Source organism: Triticum aestivum, chromosome 6A, assembly GCF_018294505.1.
Source record: "Triticum aestivum cultivar Chinese Spring chromosome 6A, IWGSC CS RefSeq v2.1, whole genome shotgun sequence".
NCBI lineage: Eukaryota > Viridiplantae > Streptophyta > Magnoliopsida > Poales > Poaceae > Triticum > Triticum aestivum.
The window spans coordinates 591,477,251-591,488,044 of record NC_057809.1 but is presented as its reverse complement, the minus strand read 5'-3'; the positions used below and the strand labels follow the sequence as shown (position 1 = coordinate 591,488,044).

Below are 10,794 nucleotides of genomic sequence, written 5' to 3'. Positions count from 1 at the left end.
TTGCATCGACAAAATATTGTCCAATTCCCATTCCATCCAACCTCCGATTCCCATTTCGTCCCTTTGCTGATTCCTCATGATGGCACGAGAGAGCGTGACCTATGGGTCAGTCGCACCAGATGATAATGATGGTCGCCGTAGCTAGTCCACCTGTTGCAGGTTGTGATCCTGGTGGTCCATCGGTAGTTCCTGGTGTCTTCTATGCCTATGCCTATCAAATTCGTATCCCTACTGCACAGAGACACAACAAATAATTCATAAAATGGAACTGCATAATTCCAAGCCCCCAAGGTAGACAAGTAAAATGAGAAATATACTAGTACTACTCATCCTTTCCTTGCGTCTTGCTCCTTATAAAGGCTTGGGTAGTAGGCAGTGACATGAAGTCTTTCATCATCCGGTAGGTCAATAGATAAGAATCCATCGGTTATGAGCTTGGTCCTCTGGTAGGTTAGGGCTACAACAGCTTTATCATTCCCTCGAACAAGATGAATTTGCTCATGTCGTTGTTTGCGTTTAATCAAAGAAAATTGAAGGGGACAACATCTTCTCAATTGTACATTTAGCCCTTTTCACATGACTCATTTACATGCTCTGGGCTTTTGGCACATGATCTATTGCGTGAAAGAATTAAGCTTAGCTTAATCAGTTTGCTTTTAAGCTTTAGGTATCAATAAAGGACAGACCCAGTGCATAGAAGCTCCCACACAAGGTGGGGTCTGGGGAGGGATTAAGCTTTAGATATCAATATTAGACCATTTTTCCTAATACACTTCCACTCGTTGTATTAATTGTGAGCATAGTTGGTTTAATTTTTTAATAGGTTTGTCCTTTGTCAGTTTATAAACGAGCTAGTATAATAGAAGTCTGTAAAGAGAGCTTACAAAGTTCATAAGTATATATGTCCTGAGCTATTGCTTCTGATGCTAATAAACTTAATAACTGAATAAGTAGGAGAGTTTTCTCACTGCAATTTACATCCTTTGCTGCGAAATCTAAACAGGTTCAGCGCAATGTTATTGCTTCTGCATCCTACTAGTCATTTTGATTTGCAACCTAGTAGAATATTAGACGGTTGATTGCTTTGGTACTTACAGGCTCTTATTATGGCCGGGTTATGGCCAGTTGCTTTAATGTATCTTTTGGAGATAAAATGACAGATCATTCAGCACTGATGGCTTTTCATAATTAAAGGTAATGGAGGGCTGTAATTTGCCTGCGTTGTTGCGTTCATTCAAAGAAAAATGTGAGGCAGTATATTCTCGATTCTTCATTAAGCCCCTTCCCTTATTCATTTACATGTTCTAGCAGACATGACAATCTCATGGAGAGAACTAGGCTTAGCTCACATCAGTTTGCATCCAAGCTTTGGATATATCAAGGTTAGACCATCTTTCTGTTCCATTCAACTTGATATGAGCATAGTTGCTTTAATTTTTGAATCGTCTGTCCTTTTTTATTTGTTTATTAAGAGAGCCAGGCTGATAGAAGTATGTAAAGAAAGCTTAGAAAGAACAGATCAATGAAGCCAGAAACTTTACAAAATAATCGTCCATGTTTATGCAGGCTTGCTTGGCACTGTACTTGTCTAGCGGGTCATTCTCAATAAAAAAAGTGGGTGCAACTTTGGTGCTCTACTCATCTTGCCAAGTTGTGCGCATGATTTCACTTACAATGCAGTTTCATTGGTTCAACAGGACCATCATTGCATTACTCTGACCGTGGCAATGCTCATCGCCAGCAGTAAGGCCTACCATCTGTAGCGACAGCTTGGTTTTCAACATGTGTAACACTTGTGCAGTTGTAAGATGTGTAGTGTGAATGCTAAGGATGACGTTTCTGCGACTGATATTTATGTAAGATGTGCGAAATCTCTAATCCTTGCATAGTATTGTATCAGAAATTATGATTTGGCAAAGTTCAGCAATCCACAGTTGCTAGCACCATTTTCTGTCGATTGTAGGTCGAAGGACCGTTCAAAGCCATTTATTTTGAGTGGAATTCCAAGCCATTGTGATGATCAGCTTTTTGTCAGGTTAGATGCATCCTTCTGACATTGTCGTCCTCGGCATCAGTGCTGTGAATCTGTCTCCTCTGATTCACGTTCCATACTAGGAACAAAGAGTAATACCCGATTGATGCTTCCTAGATGGCATGAGAGCATGGCATATGAGATTATGAGAGCCCTGCAGCCAGAAAGCAAATACCACATCTATGCTATGAGAGCATCCTGGCCAAGAAAGAAAATCCCGCCTCGATGCTTTCTAAAGATGGCATGAGAGCGTAGCATATGAGGCAAGCAGAGCAGTAGAGATTGAGGGAGAGTAGCTTATGTGGTGGAGTAAGAATGAGAGGCACGGCGCCTAGCTGAGCAGGAGCGTGCATGTTGTGATTCCACAAATGCATAGATAATTCCTAATGCCTTCCATGCCCATTCCTAATCATATACCTAGTGTGTAGAGACTCAAAATTACCATATGGCCATTAGAATACTTAGGGATGCGAAGTAAAAATGAGAAATAGACTACTCTTTTTCTTAGAGATGCTCGGCTTCTTATGGAAGACTTGGTGCTAGACAGTGACATGTAGTCATTACTCCTTCGGTAGGTCAATAGCTAATAATTCCTTGATTATGTTCTTGCTCCTTGGGTAGGTCAGCGGATATGAAACCTGTATCAATTATTTAACCTAACAATGAATTTTCTTTGAAATTTTTTACTTGAAAAGGAAGGTTTGTATTGCTCTTTTTACCTTTTAGCAAGATCAAAACGATCCACCTAGTCAACATAGTTCATTGTTAAAAAGTTCACAAAAATAAATACAAATGGCTGTCATTTCGTCCCCAAAGAGAAAAGAAAATGTCCTAAGTAGAGCCAACATCCTCTAGTTTCATCTATTCCAGAGAAATTGAAGATGAATAACTATAGCAGCTGGAGACAAGAAGTCTTAAAGGAAGAAAATATGTCTCATACATCACCGAGGCTATAAGAGCCACGCCACATCATCCGACTCTTCCAAAAGTATGAAGACCTGCGAAATTCTTAGATTTGTCTCTTTACTAGCCACAATGGAGATCTGCCACAATAACATAGCCGTAATTTTTGCTACTACTCATAACAAAGGTAGACATTCACTGTGCTTGAAACCTTATCTAAAGAGCAATGCACTATTGCCAGTCTAATTTGCAGTTCTAATTTTGTCCTTAGGTTGTGAGCTGAATTGTTGCTTAATATCACCTTCGAAGCTTTGTCAGGGACCCTTCTGTTTGAATGCTAACATTAGCACTGGGTCAATGCTGTATCGTCAGGGCAAAAAGTTTTTTTTGCTCTTTTGTCATCGGTATGCTTAGAACGTATATGTGATTTTTTCCCCATACGTTCCAAAATTTGGACAAGGTTCCACTATCATAGAGATAACGAGACAACAAACAAAAAAAAGCGTCCAAAGCGCAACAAAAGAAAAACGAGGAACATAACCTATATGTGATGGCACCTGAGCATCGAGAATTGAACACTGTAACAATAAAGGAGAATGAACCTCCTAAAAGCTGCTCTTTTTTACTTAGGTTGTCAATAAAAGAGTAGCTGACGCGGTAGAGTAGGAGGGAGAGACATGCCGACTAGTTGTAGAAAAGTTTGAGGGGTAGTGGCTCATATCATGGAGTAGGAGGGAGAGGCACGATGGCTGGCTTACCCCAAGAGTGCATATTGTGATTCCACTGATTCATCGACAATTCCTAGTGCCTTCCATGCTGATTCCTAGCCATATACCTAGTGTGTAGAGGCACAAAAGCGTCGTATATAGTCATTAGAAGACTTAGGGATGCCCTTCTAGATATTTCAAAGATGGAGAAGTAAAATGAGAAGTAAGTTATTCCTCTTTTGCTTAGGGACGTCCTTAGACTTTGGTGCTAGACAATGATTGTAGTCCTTAGTCCTTCGGTAGGTCAATAGCTAATAATTCCTTGATCATGTGCTTGGTCCTTGGGAAGGTTAGTGGAAATGAAATCTTTATCAATTCTTTTACCAAACAATGAATTATGTTCGCTTTTTTCCTTGAAAAGGAAGGAAGATTTGTATCGCTCTTTTGACTTTGTAGCAAGATGTAGGATTGAAAGTAGGCCTAGAGGGGGGGGGTGATTAGACTACTTGACCAAATAAAAATCTAGCCTTTTCCCAATTTTAAGTCTTGGAGGATTTTAGCAACTTAGCACAAGTCAAGCAATCAACCTACACATGCAATTCTAAGAGTGTAGCAGCGGAAAGTAAAATATTGCATATGAAGGTAAAGGGAAGGGTTTGGAGAAGGCAAACGTAATGTAGACATAGAGATTTTTGGCGTGGTTTCGATAGGTGGTGCTATCATACATCCACATTGGTGGAGACTTCAACCCACGAAGGGTAACAGCTGCGCGAGTCCACAGAGGGCTCCACCCACGAAGGGTCCACAAAGAAGCAACCTTGTCTATCCCACCATGACCATCGCCCACGAAGGACTTGCCTCACTCGGGTAGATCTTCACGAAGTAGGCGATCTCCTTGCCCTTACAAACTCCTTGGTTCAACTCCACAATCTTGTCGGAGGCTCCCAAGTGACACATAACCAATCTAGGAGACACCACTCTCCAAAAGGTAATAGATTGTGTGTTGATGATGAACTCCTTGCTCTTGTGCTTCAAATGATAGTCTCCCCATCACTCAACTCTCTCTCACAGATTTGGCTATGGTGGAAAGATGATTTGAGTGGAAAGTAACTTGGGGAAGGCTAGAGATCAAGATTCTTGTGGTTGGATTGGAATGTCTTGATCTCAACACATGAGTAGGTGGTTCTCTCTTAGAAAATGAGTAGTGGAAGTGTAGGCAAGCTTTGATGGCTCCCTCTTGAATAGAGAAGGGGTGGAGGGGTATATATAGCCTCCACACAAAATCTAACCTTTACATGCATTTGACCCAACTCGGTCAGACCGAATAGGAGAACTCGGTGAGACCGATTCAGTTCAAAATGTGAACGTTAGGAATCTCGGTGGGACCGACATGATCAACTCGGTGGGACCGATGTGCTAGGGTTAGGGCAAAACATTGTCTTAGTGTGACCGATTGCATGAACTCGGTGAGACCGATTTCATCAACGAGCAAATAGAGTGTTGGTCAGGCAAACTCAGTGGGACTGATCGCTCATTTCGGTAAGACCGAAACGTTACGAAGGGAAACAGAGAGTTACATTGCCATCTCGATGAGACTGAGATCCCGGTCGGTGAGACCGAATTTACTAGGGTTTCTGGCAGTGGCTATGTCAAAAGAACTCGGTGGCGCCGGATAGATCAAATCGGTGGGGCCGAGTTTGACTTTAGGTTTTTGACATATTTGGAAATGAGAAAGTGGTTGGGGGCTTTGGAGCATATCACTACGCACTTTTGAGCAAGTAGACCATTAAGCAACACCTCATCCCATTTTAATAGTATTGGCTTTTCCTATGGATTCAATGTGATCTTGGATCACTAAAATAAAAATGAAGAGTCTTGAGCTTTTGCCAATCTTTATCCTTAGCATCTTGAGGGGTCCACATCTCTAATCCATGCCATGCCAATCATTGAACTTTCTGAAATATTTAACTTGAATGGATATTAGATCAATGAGCTATATGTTGTTATGAATTACCAAAACCACCCAGGGATTAGTTGCACTTTCACAAGATCAAGACATCCACGTTGCAAACATAGTTCACCGTTACAAAGTTCATGAAAATAAACACCAATGGATGCCATCCCATCCCCATAGAGAAGAAAAATGAGCTAAGTAGAGCCAACATTCTATAGTTTCATCGAACACTAGAGATATTGAAGGTCAATAACTATAGTACCCAGAGACAAGTCTTAAAAGAGAGAAAAAATATCTCATACATTACCGATGCATAAGAGCCACCTAATACAGCTCTTCCAAAAGTATGAAGCCTACAAAATTCTCATATTCGTCTCTTTTACTAGCCACCATGGAGATCTGCTACAATATCATAACCATCACCTGTGTTAAGAAATAATCATTTCTCGTAACCAAGGCAGAAATTCACTTTGCTCAAAACCGCAACTGTTAAGCAATGAACTCCTATTGGTATAACTTACAGTGCTAATTTATTTATCCTAGTGAGCTGAATTTTTGTTTAATATCACCTTCGAAGCTTTGACAAAGACCCTTATATTTGGACGCTATCAGTAGACTTGGAGCCCAATTCAATGTTCTATCGTCAAGGCAAAAAGGTGTTTTATTTTTTGTTCTTTTGTCATCAATATGTTTAGAATCTATATGTGACGGCACCTAAGCACTGAGCATTGTACACTATAACAATGAAAGAGAGAGCACCTCTAGAAGGTTTCTCTTTTACTTACGCTATCAATATAAAGGAAATGTGGCACTGGTCTTTCTAGAGGATGCATGACATTATGTAATTGGCAATGAGAAAAATCGTATCATTTCTCTCTTTGATAATAGGAATTGTCATACCCTTTGCTAACCAGGATTATGGTTCCAATCTCTGTTCATATATTAGGAAATGCAATGTGCTTTCTGATGTTGTTGTTGAGCTAACATGAATTTTGGAATCCATAATATTAGATCGTTGATTGCTTCGGTGTTAATGGGCTCTTCTCCTCATTTGGTTATGGCCAGCTTCTTAAATATGTCTTTTGTAGATATAAATGGTAGGACTGATGGCTTTGAATAATCAAGAAGGTTATTGAGCGATGTAATTTACCAGTGTTGTTGTTTGGATCCAGTCAAAAAATTGAGACAATATGCTCTTCGTTCTTCATTTAGCAATTAAATCTTCAATTATCAGACCCTTTTGACCTCATTCACTTACATGCTTACTTTGCAGCTGCCCCTTATTGATACAAGTTTAGGAGATGATCTCCTAGACTCCTCGAAGAAAAACTAGGCTAAGGTCTAATCAGTTTGCACCCAAGCCTTAAAATTGTGAAGGTTGGACCTTCTTTCCTAATCCGCTTCAACTAGTTATATTCATTGTGAGCATAGATTTATTTTGCGAGAGAAACTTTCAATCTATTCATCATCTATCAGGGGAGCATAGAGAAATTGAAGTAAAATAATAGTAACCTGGTTCGTGGACCACCTAGAGACCATAGCAAGCACTGGAGCAAGACGAAGACGTGCCATCATCATCGTCCTTCCCTCGATGGAGGCGGGCAAACCTTTATAGTAGACAGTCATGAAGTCATTGTGCTAAGACTCCATAGGACTAGCGTACCAGAACGTACAACAACCGTCGCCACTGAATAGAAGAGTAGACCAAAAGGATCAAACTCGTAGACACACGATCAAAGAATGGGTCCAAATAGATCCATTCAAGGCCAGCACCAACCGAATCACGAGAGATCGAGAGGAGACACACCTCCACACGCCCTCTGGCGACACTAGACACACCATCGGCTAGGGATCAAACATGAGAGACACAATTCCTATTAGGGGACATCGTTGCCGCCGTACCACCCCAACCGAGACGACGAGCCAAACTAGAACGAGAGCGAGGTCCCTTCTGCTGGCGGGGTGCCGGCATCCTCCGCACCCCATGGCCCAAACGCCATTAGGGGCAGGGCGGACCGGCTGCGGCGCAGATGGGAGGAGGGGGACCCTAGTGGCTAGGAGTTGCTTCTTAGGGAGGAAAACTAATCGTGTCTTCATGCAAGCATAGTTAATTTTCTTACTGAATGATCTTTACTTTGTCGGTTGATTAAGAGAGCTAGTTGAACCAAACTTGGTAAATTGGGCCTTATAAAGTACATATCACTGAAGCTTGACAAGTTTGGGTAGTCAGAATTTTGCAAGATATAATTTTCCCTGTTTTGCAGGTATGCGTGGCACAATACTTGTCTAACATGCCATTCATGAGGCGGGCATGTGTACTCCTCGCATTCTAGTCATCTTGTCGTGTTCTGCATGCTTTTATTTTTTTTTTACTGAAAGAGGATGTATTGTGTCAATGGATCAACATGACTCATTGCGTATTCGTCTCTGTTGCCAAGATACCAGCAACATTGGCTTGCAGCAACAAGGCCATCACTTTTTCAACTGTGCATGTTTGTAAAGTTATAAAACGGACTAACATTGGTATGATGAAATCGCTATGCCGAGAGGACGGGGCGTCGACCCGTTGGCTGGGCAACTGAGGTTGCTGCCAGTCCACCCGAGTTTGAGTCCTGGCACGGACGCGCGATGCTCACGGAGTTTCTCCTATAAAAAAAAGCCAATGAGGATTAGCCTTTGGGTTGATTTTTTTTTTTTTTGAAATCGCTATGCGAACAAACCGGTAAAGAAAGCTGGCAAATATAAAGGCTCCCCAGCCAACACCATAGACCTTTTTTTCGAACCGGATTTTCCTCTTTCCATTACTTTCATAACGGAAATACACTGTCTCAGGAACTGAAACTATCAGGACTAGAGAAAGAGTAAAAGCGAGTTCAGAGCAATAACAAGAAACCCACTATCTGCGCCCGTCATCAGGAACGGCAGATCATGGGGCGAAAACTTGAATGTCACCCAAATCTGCACTGCGAGCACCTAAACAGGTACCGCACATATTACATACGCCATCATCAGGCCCAGGCCACAACACCAACAGTTTTCAAAAGAAAAAGACTCCCAACATGAACCTAGAGCACTCAGATAGAAGACGATAAGCAAAAAACTTCTGTTGTCACCCAGCAGGATCTTCAAGGGCGTCGACTTTTCCTGGCAGCACAAGAACATGATGAGCGAGACCTGCAACATCTTCCTTTATCTCAGTTCCCATCGCGCCCGTCCATGGTTGGAGCCGGAGGACCACATAGCAGCATCATCTGCCATCATAGACCTATATTGCCTTATTTTACCAACCTTAGGTCTTCTTTGATTTATAGGATAGGAATATTATAGGAATATGAACTTCATAGAAAGTGAGATAACATGTATCTCAATTTTTATAAAGAAAAAGATGTCATTTAATGCATAGAAATTTTTCCACTAAGTCTAGACTAATATTTTTTCCTTTAAAATGTAAAGAATTGGACCTTGTCCTACATAAGAATAGAAATCCATTCCTACAAACCAAAGGGCTCCATAAGAATTTTTCCTATGAAATTCCTACAAGAACTACGAATAGCAAATCTGCCACCATCCCAATTCCACCCAGGTCTCCGACCCCCATTTCCTCCCAGCCAAACATGCAAATATCTCTATGCTGCATGCTCAAGACGCACGGTAGCATGGCTAGTGGTCCAGCTAGAGAACAAGGGATAGCAGTCAACACAGTCACCGACTGTATGTTGTGGTTCCAGTGATCCATCAGTAGGTGTTGGACTTCGTCCATGGATCGATCACATTAAAATATACGAACAAACAGACACATGTCCTGCCTTCTTCTTCTTCTTTTTATTTCCTTTCCAGATTTTCTCCACGATACAATATTGCACAGCCTTCTGTGTGGCTGCATGCACAGGGCCGTTGCAATCTGTTGGAGGCAGCCGCGTCGTGCGTGCGGCCGGAGCGTGCGGATCAAGCGGCAGAGTGTGGTGTGCATGCATGGAGCTAGTGCATGCATGTGCTAGTAATATTTTCCCATAGAGTATTTGCTTTGACTATTAAACAGACCTAGTCTAACAGAAGTTTAGTGGGGCCTAATAAAGCACTCCTTTCGTCTTAAAATAAGTGACTTAACTAATAGAAAGTTAGTAGTACGAAGTTGAGTCACTTGTTTTAGGACGGAGGAAGTATATTTCGCTGAAGCTTGACAAGTTTTGTTAGCCAGAAATTTTAAAGAAAAATCTTTGATCACTCTCGCCCTTGTTTCCAACCGTCACTACGGACAACTCTGGCACCATCCCTATTCCATCCCAGCCACTGACCGGTCACTCCATCCCGCGAAAACAAGCAAATATCACGGTGATGCCTCCTTGTGATGGCGCGTGAGCGTGCCGTAACGGCCCAGTCAAACCAAGAGAGGTTGAAAGTCAACACAGCCATAGAGTGCATGTTGTGATTCTAGTGATCAATGGGTAATTCTTGATGCCTTCTACGCCTATACCTATCAAATTCATATCCCTAGTTCGCGCAGACACAACGAATAATGCAGGGCATGGGACTGCACAATTTTCTTACAAACAATTGACTTGGTCCTTGGTAGGTTAGCGACTGCGAGCGATTTATGATTCTTGCAAACAAGATGAATTTGCTCTTATCGTTGTCTGCGTTCAATCAAAGATAAAAGACTATTTTTGTCCCTCAAAACTAGTCGCATGGTACATTTTCGTCCATCAAAATCAAATAGCTTACACCTTGAGCTCTCCAAACAGGACAAGTTTCACCCCTTGACCTAGTTAAAGCAGTTTCCATGCCGACTCAACATGGTTTTGACCAGAGCTGGCTAAATTGACATCCACCTCGTCATCTTCTTCATTATATCCCCACTCTCGTTGCAGTAGACATTTAATCGAGCACTTGGCGTGCAATGTCAGGCCACCGCCACCGTTGAGTGCTATCTCCTCGCAGTGCCACCGCAGGTGGCCCCCGAGTTGCTTGTCCTTGTCGACGCGCCACCGCTGTTCCATGATTTCCCTGGCGACGCCGGCGCTGAGCTCCAGGCCATGCCAGCTCAGCATCCGGAACGACACGAAGACCTGGCTGCGGGGAGGTACTCTGCTTCGTGCACGACGAGAGCCACGGCAGCCGCCGACGGCACGTCGTCGGAGATGCTTGTAGTCAACACTGGGGACACGCGCCGTACCGGCCTTCGCTTTAGGTGAACTGAG

General features: G+C 42.4%; 1 long non-coding RNA gene across 1 annotated transcript; it reads left to right on the top strand.

The window, feature by feature from the left end:
* Positions 1 to 1,388: 1,388 nt before the first annotated feature.
* LOC123128775 (uncharacterized) lies at positions 1,389 to 2,011 on the top strand. The gene is made up of 2 exons (XR_006463415.1): positions 1,389 to 1,614; positions 1,698 to 2,011. It is a non-coding gene; the product is annotated as an uncharacterized lncRNA (long non-coding RNA).
* The last annotated feature ends 8,783 nt before the right edge of the window (positions 2,012 to 10,794 follow it).